The 11,996-nt window shown below is 41.5% G+C and overlaps 1 non-coding gene across 1 annotated transcript; it reads left to right on the top strand.

The window, feature by feature from the left end:
• The first annotated feature begins 8,203 nt into the window (after positions 1-8,203).
• On the top strand, positions 8,204-8,310 carry LOC122436103. Its single transcript, XR_006267874.1, has one exon. It is a non-coding gene; the product is annotated as a U6 spliceosomal RNA (small nuclear RNA).
• The last annotated feature ends 3,686 nt before the right edge of the window (positions 8,311-11,996 follow it).

The following is an 11,996-nucleotide window of genomic DNA, read 5'->3' as shown; positions in this document are numbered from 1 at the left end:
CTAAGGAAGCATCACTACAAACAAAGCTAGTGGAGGTGATGGAATTCCAGATGAGCTATTTCAAATTCTAAAAGTTGATGCTATTAAAGTCCTGCATTCAATATGCCAGCAAATATGGAAAACTCAGCAGTGGCCACAGGACTGGGAAAGGTCAGTTTTCATTCCAATCCCAAAGAAAGGCAATGCCAAAGAATGCCCAAACTACTGCACAATTACACTCATCTCACACACTAGCAAAGTAATGCTCAAAATTCTCCAAGCCAGGCTTCAGCAGTACGTGAACCAAGAATTTCCAGATGTTCAAGCTGGATTTAGAAAAGGCAGAGGAACCAGAGATCAAATTGCCAACATCCATTGGATCATAGAAAAAGCAAGAGAGTTCCAGAAAAACTTCTACTTCTGCTTTATTGACTATGCCAAAGCCTTTGACTGTATGGATCACAACAATCTGTAGAAAATTCTTCAAGAGATTGGAAAACAAGACCACCTTACCTGCCTCCTGAGAAATGTGTATGCAGGTCAGGAAGCAACAGTTAGAATCAAACATGGAGCAATATTTCAAATTGGGAAAGGAGTACATCAAGGATGTATACTGTCACCTTGCTTATTTAATTTACATGCAGAGGACATCAAGTGAAATGCCAGACTGGATGAAGCACAAGCTGGAATCAAGATTGCCCAGAGAAATATCAAAAACCTCAGATATGCAGATGCCACCACCCTTATGGCAGAAAGCCAAGAGGAACTAAAGAGCCTCTTTATGATAGTGAAAGAGGAGAGAAGAGTTTTTCTGGCTTAAAACTCAAAATTGAAAAAAAACAAAGATCATGGCATCCAGTCCCATCACTTCAGGGCAAATAGATGGAAAAACAGTGGAAACCATGACAAACTTTATTTTCTTGGGCTCCAAAATCACTGCAGATGGTGACTGCAGCCTTGAAATTAAAAGATGTTTGCTCCTTGGAAGAAAATCTATGACCAACCTAGACAGCATATTAAAAAGCAGAGACATTACTTTACTGACAAAGGTCCACCTAGTCAAAGCTATGATTTTTCCAGCAGTCATGTATGGATGTGAGAGATGGTCAAAGAACATAATAAAAAGCTGAGCACCAAAGAATTGATGCTTTTAAACTGTGGCATTGGAGAAGACTCTTGAGAGTCCCTTGAACTTCAAGCACATTGAACCAGTCAATCCTAAAGGAAATCAGTCCTGAATATTCATTGGAAGGACTGATACTGAAGCTCCAATACTTTGGCCACCTGATGCAAAGAACTGACTCATTGGAAGAGACCCTGATGCTGGGAAATATTGAAGGCAGGAAGAGACTGGGACGACAGAGGATGAGACGATTAGATGGAATCACCACCATCAACCAACCACCAACCACTTGATGGACTTGAATTTGAGCAAGCTCCGGGAGTTGGTGATAGACAGGGAAGCCTGGCGAGCTGTAGTCCACAGGTGCATACACACCAAGGAAACCAGAACTGAAAGAGACACGTGTACCCCAATATTCATCGCAGCAATGTTTATAATAGCCAGGACATGGAAGCAACCTAGATGCCCATCAACAAACGAATCGATAAGAAAGCTGTGGTACATATTTACAATGGAATATTACTCAGCCATTAAAAAGAATACATTTGAATCAGTCCTAATGATGTAGATGAAACTGGAGTCTATTATACAGTGAAGTAAGTCAGAAAGAAAAACACCAATACAGAATACTAACACATATATATGCAATTTAGAAAGATGGTAACGATAACCCTATACGCGAGACAGAAAAAGAGACAGATGTATAGAACAGTCTTTTGGACTCTGTGGGAGAAGGCGAGGGTGGGATGATCTGAAAGAATAGCATTGAAACATGTATATTATCATATGTGGAACAGATCACCAGTCCAGGTTCGATGCATAAGACAGGGTGCTCAGGGCTGGTGCACTAGGATGACCCAGAGGGATGGGATGGGGAGGGAGGGAGGAAGGGGGTTCAGGATGGGGAACATATGTAAACCCATGGCTGATTCATATCAATGTATCAGAAAAAACACTACAATATTGTAAAGTAATTAGCCTCCAACTAAAATAAATAAATTTTAAAAAAGAAAGAAAGAAAGATGGTACTGATGATTCTACATGCTAGGCAGCAAGAGAGACACAGACATGAAGAACAGACTTCTGGACTCAGTGGGAGAAGGCGAGGTTGGGATGATTTGAGAGAATAGCATTGAAACATGTATATTACCATATGTAAAATAGATGACCAGTGCTAGTTCAATGCATGAAGCAGGGCACTCAAATCAGGTGCTCTGGGGCAACCCAGAGGAATAGGGTGGGGAAGGAGGTGGGAGGGGGTTTCAGCATTGGGGAAGACATATCACAATATTATAAAGTAATTATCCTCTAATTAAAATTAATTAATTAAAAAAAATAAGTCTACTGACTCTTTCCTCTGACATCATACTTCTGCTATTAAGCCCATTTGGTGAATTTTTTTTAATGTCAGTTATTGTATTTTTCAGGCTTCCCTAGTGGCTGAGTTGTAAAAAAAAAAAAAAAAAAATCTGCCTGCCATTTCTGGAGACACAGGTTTGACCCCTGAATCAGAACGATACCCTGGAGAAGGAAACGGCAACCCACTCCAGTATTCTTGCCTGGGAAATCCCATGGACAGAGGAGCCTGGGGGGCTACAGTCCATCGTGTTGCAAAAGAGTCGGAAACAACTTAGCAACTAAACAACAACAACTGCATTTTTCAATTCTGAAGTTGTCACCTAGTTTTTACTTCTTTATATCTTCTAGTTATCTGATTAGGCTTTGTATGTTAACATTTGTTCCAAGAGTGTTTTGTGCTATCCATTTCTAACTTTATTTTTTTTCATTTCTAATTTTAATAGTTAATTGACAAAGTCTTTTTCAGATAAGTGCAACATCTGCATCCTTTGGTTGTGGCGGTTTTTTTATTTTTTATTTTTTTTAATTTTAAATGTATTTATTTGCCATGCAACTTGAAATCATCATGGTTTGTTCTATGCCTGATAATTTTGGAGTATATCCTGGACATTTTAGATATGACATTATAAAACTCTAAGTATGGAAAGCATTTATATTTTTGCCTTAGCAGTTAATCTGATTAGGTTCATGCCATATGTTCCCACCAGCCTGCTGTGGGCTGATGGTCCAATGTCAGTTCAGTTTTCAAATGTTAACTAAGATTTGTCTGGTATGTGCCAATAAGTGGTCAGTCTGGAATCTAGATAAAAGTCAGTTATCTCAGTTCTTTGGTATGCTCATTGGGATCTAATCAACATAGGCACAGGTTATTGGTGGGTATCCAGGAGCTCATTAACAAAAAACATTATGGGGTCACTTTCCTGGACTCCTACCTCTCCAGTCTCACCAGTGCTACCCTGGGATTTCCCTTTCATGCCTCCAGTTGGAAATTCTGCAATTGTGCCACATCTGAAAACAAGCAGTGGGAAAACAGAGAGATAAAAAAAGCAACAGTAAGTGATTCTGCTCTCATGGCCACAGCTTCAGCAGAGATTAAGGGTTTCCCTCTCCAAGAGTATTGGTTTCTGACGGCTTCACTGCTGCCATTGTTGCTGCCACTGAATGATTGCCTGAGGCCTGGGATGTTAGAGAAGAGAAATAAAGGGGAAAATGGAGGACTTTCCCCCTTCTCTCACTTCTCAAACAAGAACTAGAGGGCTTCTCCTGGAACTCTCTGACTGTACTACAGTAATCACTTTCACGTTTCCAAATGGATTAAGTTCAGGTTGGGGAATAGGGTAAGGGGAGTGGGAAACTCACCCCTGGTTTGTTGGATTCTCAAATTCTTATGTTCTTCTTTAATCTTCCCGCAGCTATTTACTTTTCAGTATTCTCAAACAGCTGTGCCGTGAATTCTGTCCAGGTTTTATAACTGTGTTCAGTAATGGACAAAGAGTAGCAAGTACTTAACCATCTTACCCAGAACTATAATCTAGAATTGAATTTTAAATAAATCACTCTGGTGATTATATGCAAGGTAAATTTGAAGGGAACAACACTAAAGATAGGGAGATCAGTTAGGAAAGTACTATAGTAATCTAGGTAATAGATGAGATCTCAAACCTGGGCAGTTGGTAATAGAGACTATGATGAGAATGCCAATTCAAGAAATATTTAGGAGGTAAAATTGATTAAGACTCAAAGAGGTCACCCTCTTACAAGGCCATAATTGAAACATGTAAGAAATTCAAAGTGGTCAAGACTTTTTAATGGCTCCATTAAAAAATACTTAGGAATATATAATAACAATAGAAATATAAAAATTATACTCTGACAACTGTAAAACACTGTTGAAAAGAACTACTTCAATAAATAGAAAGGCATATCATGTTGCAGTATAAGTCCTGACATTTGGATTTTCCCTTTTTTGTAATGCAAATGTCTGACTTAAGCCTTGATTGCCCAGACATCCACTTCAAAGAGGCACCCACTTCAAAGATGGCAACCTCAAAAAACACATTGGTAGCCAGCCCCACCCCATTTGCTACTCCTTTGTTACAGCAATCTTATTTGATTTGATAACTGACCATTTGGACTGCTTATTTTTTCTCTTCTCTGGCTTCAAATTCCACTCTTGCATTTTAAAATTCACCAATAATGAGAGAGCCCCAGAAACCCTAGGTTCCCACCTTCAATAAAAACTTACTCACTCATTCTCTGTCTCTATGTGTGTCACTCGATCTCCCTCTCTCTCCTCTCCCTTTCTGTCTCTGTCTATCTTTCTCTCTCCCCAAACGCTTGATCTTTCTGTGTGGCCCCAAGTATGCTGTGTATTTTCCAGGTGGTGGTGATGGTTTAGTCGCTAAGCTGTATCCAACTCTTGTGACCCCATGGACAGTAGCCCACCACCACTCCTCCATCCATGGGATTTCCCAGGCAAGCATACAGGAGTGGGTTGCCATTTCCTTCTCCAGGGGATCTTCCCAACCCAATTGCCATGACAACCACCAGAAAAACCCATACAAGGACCAAAAAGAAGTATTATTTCAGTTCAGTTGCTCAATCGTGTCCAACTCTTTGCAAACCCATGAACCGCAGCACGCCAGGCCTCCCTGTCCATCACCAACTCCCGGAGTCCACCCAAACCCATGTCCATTGTGTCAGTGATGCCATCCAACCATCTCATCCTCTGTCATCCCCTTCTCCTCCTGCCTTCAATCTTTTCCAGCATCAGGGTCTTTTCAAATGAGTCAGTTCTTTGCATCAGGTGGCCAAAGTATTGGAGTTTCAGCTTCAACATCGGTCCCTTCAATGAACACCCAGGACTAATCTCTTTTAGGATGGACTGGCTGGATCTCCTTGCAGTCCAAGGGACTCTCAAGAGTCTTCTCCAACACCACAGTTCAAAAGCATCAATTCTTCTGTGCTCAGCTCTCTCTATAGTCCAACTCACATCCATACATGACTACTGGAAAAACCATAAATTTGACTAGACGGACCTTTGTTGGCAAAGTAATGTCTCTGCTTTTTAATATGCTATATAGGTTGGTCATAACTTTCCTTCCAAGGAGCAAGTGTCTTTTAATTTCATGACTGCAATCACCATCTGCAGTGATTTTGGAGCCCAGAAAAATGAAGTCAGCCACTGTTTCCACTGTTTCCCCATCTATTTGCCATGAAGTGATGGGACCGGATGCCTTGATCTTAGTTTTCTGAATGTTGAGTTTTAAGCCAACTTTTTCACTCTCTTCTTTCATTTTCATCAAGAGGCTCTTTAGTTTTTCTTCACTTTCTGCCATAAGTGTGGTGTCATCTGCATATCTGGGGTTATTGATGTTTCTCACAGCAATCTTGATTCCAGCTTGTGCTTCTTCCAGCCCAGTGTTTCTCATGATGTACTCTGCATATAAGTTAAATAAGCAGGGTGACAATATACAGCCCTGACGTACTCCTTTTCCTATTTGGAACCAGTCTGTTGTTCCATGTCCAGTTCTAACTGTTGCTTCCTAACCTGAATACAGATTTCTCAAGAGGCAGGTCAGGTGGTCTGGTATTCCCATCTGTTGAAGAATTTTCCACAGTTTATTGTGATCCACACATTCAAAGGCTTTGGCATAGTCAATAAAGCAGAAATAGATGTTTTTCTAGAACTCTCTTGCTTTTTTGATGATCCAGCGGATGTTAGCAATTTGACCTCTGGTTCCTCTGCCTTTTCTAAATACAGCTTGAACATCTGGGAGTTCACAGTTCACATATTGCTGAAGCTTGGCTTGGAGAATTTTGAGCATTACTCTACTAGTGTGTGAGATGAGTGCAATTGTGTGGTAGTTTGAGCATTCTTTGACATTATCTTTCTTTGGGATTGGAATGAAAACTGACCTTTCCCAGTCCTGTGGCCACTGCTGAGTTTTCCAAATTTGCTGACATATTCAGTGCAGCACTTTCACAGCATCATCTTTTAGAATTTGAAATAGCTCAACTGGAATTCCATCACCTCCACTAGCTTTGTTCGTAGTGATGCTTCCTAAGGCCCACCTGACTTCACATTCCAGGATGTCTGGCGTCTAGTGAGTGTAGTGATCCACCTTCATGATTATCTGGGTCATGAAGGTCTTTTTTTTTATAGTTCTTCTATGTATTCTTGCCACCTCTTCTTAATATCTTCTGCTTCTGTTAGGTCCATACCATTTCTGTCCTTTATTGAGCCCATCTTTGCATGAAATGTTCCCTTGGTATCTCTAATTTTCTTGAAGAGATCTCTAGTCTTTCCCATTCTATTGTTTTCCTCTATTTCTTTGCATTGATCGCTGAGGAAGGCTTTCTTATCTCTCCTTGGTATTCTTTGGAACTCTGCATTCAAATGGGTATATCTTTCCTTTTCTCCTTTGCTTTTCACTTCTCTTTTCACAGTCCAAACCACACCCCTGCTCTAAGGTAAGTCAAGAATATCCCTCCCTCTCTTTCCAATTACCCACCTTTTACACTGAACCTCTTATATATATATGATGTCTCTGCCCAAAGCAGGTTGAGAAGTTGATTTGCAAGCTAAATTCCTGCTTCTCCATTATTCAGCCAGCAGATAAAGCTTGTGCTGTACTAGTCGTGGGGCTTCCCCTGTGGCTCAGACAGTAAAGAATCTGCCTGCAATGTGGGAGACTGGTTTCAATCTCTGGGTCAGGAAGATCTCCTGGAGAAGGTAATGGCTACTTACTCAAGTATTCTTGCCTGGAGAACCCCATGGACAGAGGAGCCTGGCAGGCTATATAGTCCATAGGGTTGCAAGGAGTCGGATATGACCTAGCAACTAAACAGCAGCAGCAGAAGTTCTAGTCTCAGATTGGTTTCATTATTAGCTGTGCAAATCTGATCAGAAAAAGAACCTCCCCGGCCAAGACAAGAGGTCTGAGCCCAGGCTAGGACCCAAGCATTGGTCCAGGCAACCAATTCAGTCACATGTCCTGCTGCTGCTGCTGCTGCTAAGTCACATCAGTCGTGTCCAACTCTGTGCAACCCCATAGACGGCAGCCTACCAGGCTCCTGTCCCTGGGATTCTGCAAGCAAGAACACTGGAGTGGGTTGCCATTTCCTTCTCCAGTGCATGAAAGTGAAGAGTGAAAGTGAAGTCACTCAGTCGTGTCCGACTCTTAGTGACCCCATGGACTGTAGCTTACCAGGCTCCTCCGTCGATGGGATTTCCCAGGCAAGAGTACTGGAGTGGGGTGCCATTGCCTTCTCTAGTCACATGTCCACATGCAGGAAAATGAAATTGGATTCCTATATCACACCATATACAAAAATTAATTCAAAATTGATTTAAGACCTAAATATAAGAACTAAAACTATAAAACTCTCAAGAAGAAATAATGCAGGTAAATCTTCATGACCTTGACAGGCCATGGTTTCTTGGATAAATTTAGACTTCAACAAAATTAAAAGCTTTTATGCTTCAATTAACACAATCAAGAATGTGAAAAGGCAATTCATAGACTTAGATAAAATATTTGAAATCATAAATATAATCCCAGATTATGTAAAGAATTCTTACCATTCAATAATATAGAAGTAAATAAGACAAGTAAGAATGGGCAAAGAATTTGGACTGATATCTCTCCAAAGAGGATACACAAATGCCAAATAAGCACAAGATAAAAACGTCCAACATCTTTAGCCATTAGGGAAATGTGAATCAAAATCACAAGAAGAGTGCTCACTTCGGCAGCATACATACTAAAATGGAAACGATACAGAGAACATTAGCATGGCCCCTGCGCAAGGATGACACACAAATTTGTGAAGCATTCCATATTTCTTCTAGACAGACATTTCTCCAAAGAAGACATACAGATGGCTAACAAACACATGAAAAGATGCTCAACATCACTCATTATCAGAAAAATGCAAATCAAAACCTCAATGTGGTACCATTACACGCCAGTCAGAATGGCTGCTATCCAAAAACCTATAAGCAATAAATGCTGGAGAGGGTGTGGAGAAAAGGGAACCCTCTTACACTGTTGGTGGGAATGCAAACTAGTACAGCCACTATGGAGAACAGTGTGGAGATTCCTTAAAAAACTGGAAATAGAACTGCCATATGACCCAGCAATCCCACTCCTGGGCATACACACTGAGGAGACCAGATCTGGAGGAGACACGTGTACCCCAATGTTCATCGCAGCACTGTTTATAATAGCCAGGACATGGAAGCAACCTAGATGCCCATCAGCAGACGAATGGATAAGGAAGCTATGGTACATATACACTATGTAATATTACTCAGCCATTAAAAAGAATTCATTTGAATCAGTTCTAATGAGATGGGTGAAACAGGAGCCCATTATACAGAGTGAAGTAGGCCAGAAAGATAAGGACCAATACAGTATACTAACGCATGTATATGGAATTTAAGATGGTAACGATAACCCTATATGCAAAACAGAAAAAGAGACACGGATGTACAGAACAGACTTTTGGACTCTGTGGGAGAGGGCGAGGGTGGGATGATCTGAGAGAATGGCATTGAAACAGGTATATTATCAAGGGTGAAACAGATCACCAGCCCAGGTTGGATGCATGAGACAAGTGCTCGGGGCTGGTGCACTGGGAAGACCCAGAGGGATGGGATGGAGAGGGAGGCGGGAGGGGGGATCGGGATGGGGAACACATGTAGATCCATGGCTGATTCGTGTCAATGTATGGCAGAAACCACTACAATATTGTGAAGTAATTAGCCTCCAACTAATATAAATAAATGGAAAAAAAGAAAAAGTGAAAGAAAAAAAAATCACAAGAAGATACCACTTTCATGCCCACTAGAATAAAGACAGATAATAAAAAGTGTTGCAGAGGATGTAATGAAATTGGAACCCTCATACACTGCTGATGGTAATGTAAAGCAGTACATGATCCAGCAATTTCCCTCTTCAGTAAATACCCATGAATAATGAAAACATATGTGCACACAAAAACTTGTACATGAATATTCAAAGCAGAATCACGCATAATAGCCAAAAAGTGAAAACAACCCACATTCCCATCAACTGATGATTAGATAAACAAAATATGCTGTATCTTTACAATGGAATGGGCTTCCCAGGTGGTTCAGTCGGTAAAGAATCCGCCTGCACTCCTGGGTTTGATCCCCAGGTTGGAAAGATCCTCTGGAGGAGGGCATGGCAACCCACTCCAGTATTCTTTCCTGGAGAATCCCCACGGACAGAGGAAGCCTGGTGGGCTGCAGTTCACGGGGTCACAAAGAGTCAGACATGACTGAGCTACTAAGCACAGCACATACAATGGAATATTTTTCATCAATAAAAGGAAATGAAATACACATGCTACAACATGGATGAATCTTGTGTTAAATGAAAGAAGTTAAACATAAAAGGCTATACACACTGTAAGATCTAACTCATGTGAAATGTACAGAACAGGTAAATCTACAGAGACAGAAAGTAAATCAATGGCTGCCTAGGGTTAGGGGGCAGGGATGGGGTGGGATGGGGACTGACTGCTAATGGGTATGGGGTTTCTTTTGGAATGATGAAAATGTTCCAAAATTTGACCGTGATGATAAATGTACAACTCTGTGAATACACTAAAAACTATAGAATTGTACATTATAAGTGGGTGAATTATATGTCAATAAAACTGTTGAAAATGCATAAGGTTCAAAGAAAATCAGTTATATAGAACCAGAGGAATCAAAAGATAAACACAAAATCTTGATAAAGAAATAGATGTGCTTCTTTAGTAAGGCATTAAATAACAAGATCCAGGCCTAAAAGCTAACTTACTTTTGAAGTAGTGATGAGTGTAAAATAAATTTTGAGACATGTGCAACAACTACAACAAAAATGACTGACAGTTTCATTAGCATCACTAAAGAACAACGGAGGTGGAAAAAAGGAGGGAAAGTAAAACAGTCAATTGTTTCCCCTGATGAAGCTGCAGGATTAAAAAGCGGGTACAGACAAGAGATTTCCTTTTAGTGAGGCTGGAGATTTGCAAGACGGCTTCCAGCCTAGTGCTTTTAACATGTCTATACAAAATTGGCTGTACCAGCTAAATCACTACCAAGCAGCTTGGACCTCTCTGGCTGTACCCTTCAGTCCCTCTGCAAGGCAGTGGGAGGGGACAGGTGTAAACCTAGTGATATTTGGTCACCAAAACAAAGCAAGCTGGGAGACAGAATGGAAAATTAACACAATGGGTAAGAAAGCACTAAGGTAAGAAAGCATCTAAGGCATGGCATGCTCTCCCTCCTGTTTCCAACTCATCAGAGAAAGAGATATGATCAGACTGGCCTGGGGACTCGGGTGAAAATTGGAGAGTCTTCAATGACTTCCCCCTCTACCAGATACCTACCTCCAGGACTAAATTTCAAAATATTTGACAAGTGATAATCGGCCACAGAGCAATCACAACAGTTGCCAGTCACAACACTAGAACAGAGCCGTGGAGATCTCTTGCTATGACAGACATTACCTGATTCAGTTGCTATATGGTGGGGAGGTCCTATAAGTCCTAGAGGCAAGACTGGGGCAGTGGCTCTTCATCAACTGGCACAGAGGATGTCCCAGTCCTCTGTTAATAACTGAAGTGGCAGATTCTTTACCGTCTGAGCCAGCACAGAAGCGCCGTATCAGTATACCTCACCACAAACATAGGATAGAGAGGGTAGAACCTACTGAAAGCTTTATGAAGGAAGGATTGAGCAAGTGGTTGATGCTTCCATTCATGGGACATCTTGCAGATTTCACCAGTGGAAACTTCTCCTCTTGACTGAAGGACCAAAAGAGATTTCAGTGCACCACGCCAAGTTTTTTTTCAAATTTAGACTCTAGAAAGTCACCTAACTGCAAAAGTAGGGGTACATTTCAGTGAAAATCCTGATCCCTACCTTTTCATCATGTTTAGTTCAGTTCAGTCGCTCAGTCGTGTCCGAATCTTAGTGACCCCATGAATCGCAGCACGCCAGGCCTCCTTGTCCATCACCAACTCCTGGAGTTTACTCAAACCCATGTCCATCGAGTCGGTGATGCCATCCAGCCATCTCATCCTCTGTTGTCCCCTTCTCCTCCTGCCCCCAATCCCTCCCAGCATCAGGGTCTTTTCCAATAAGTCAACTCTTTGCATGAGGTGGCCAAAGTATTGGAGTTTCATCATGTAGGAAGAAGCAAAGAAAGCAGGCAACCAGAAAAGGGGACTGATGGATACTGGGCCACACATCCAGCTGCCCCAGATCTGAACACTGAGGCCTGTCTGTCTGTAAGAGGTCTCTCTCTCTGGACTGCCCCTCCCAGCACCAGGGTGCTCCTTCTAGAGACTCATCCATCAGTGTACATCTAGCTCAATTCCTCTTCCTTTGAAGAGAAGGCCTTCAAATAGGGAAACTGGATAAGCCAGACCCTGAGGCACAGCCTTTACTAGGCAGGGGAAAATACATCTGTGGGCTACGTATGGGGCTCCTGAGCAATAAAGGGGAAGTGAGTCA

The sequence above is a fragment of the Cervus canadensis genome, chromosome X (genome assembly GCF_019320065.1).
Source record: "Cervus canadensis isolate Bull #8, Minnesota chromosome X, ASM1932006v1, whole genome shotgun sequence".
NCBI lineage: Eukaryota > Metazoa > Chordata > Mammalia > Artiodactyla > Cervidae > Cervus > Cervus canadensis.
This window is presented reverse-complemented; position numbering and strand designations above follow the sequence as displayed.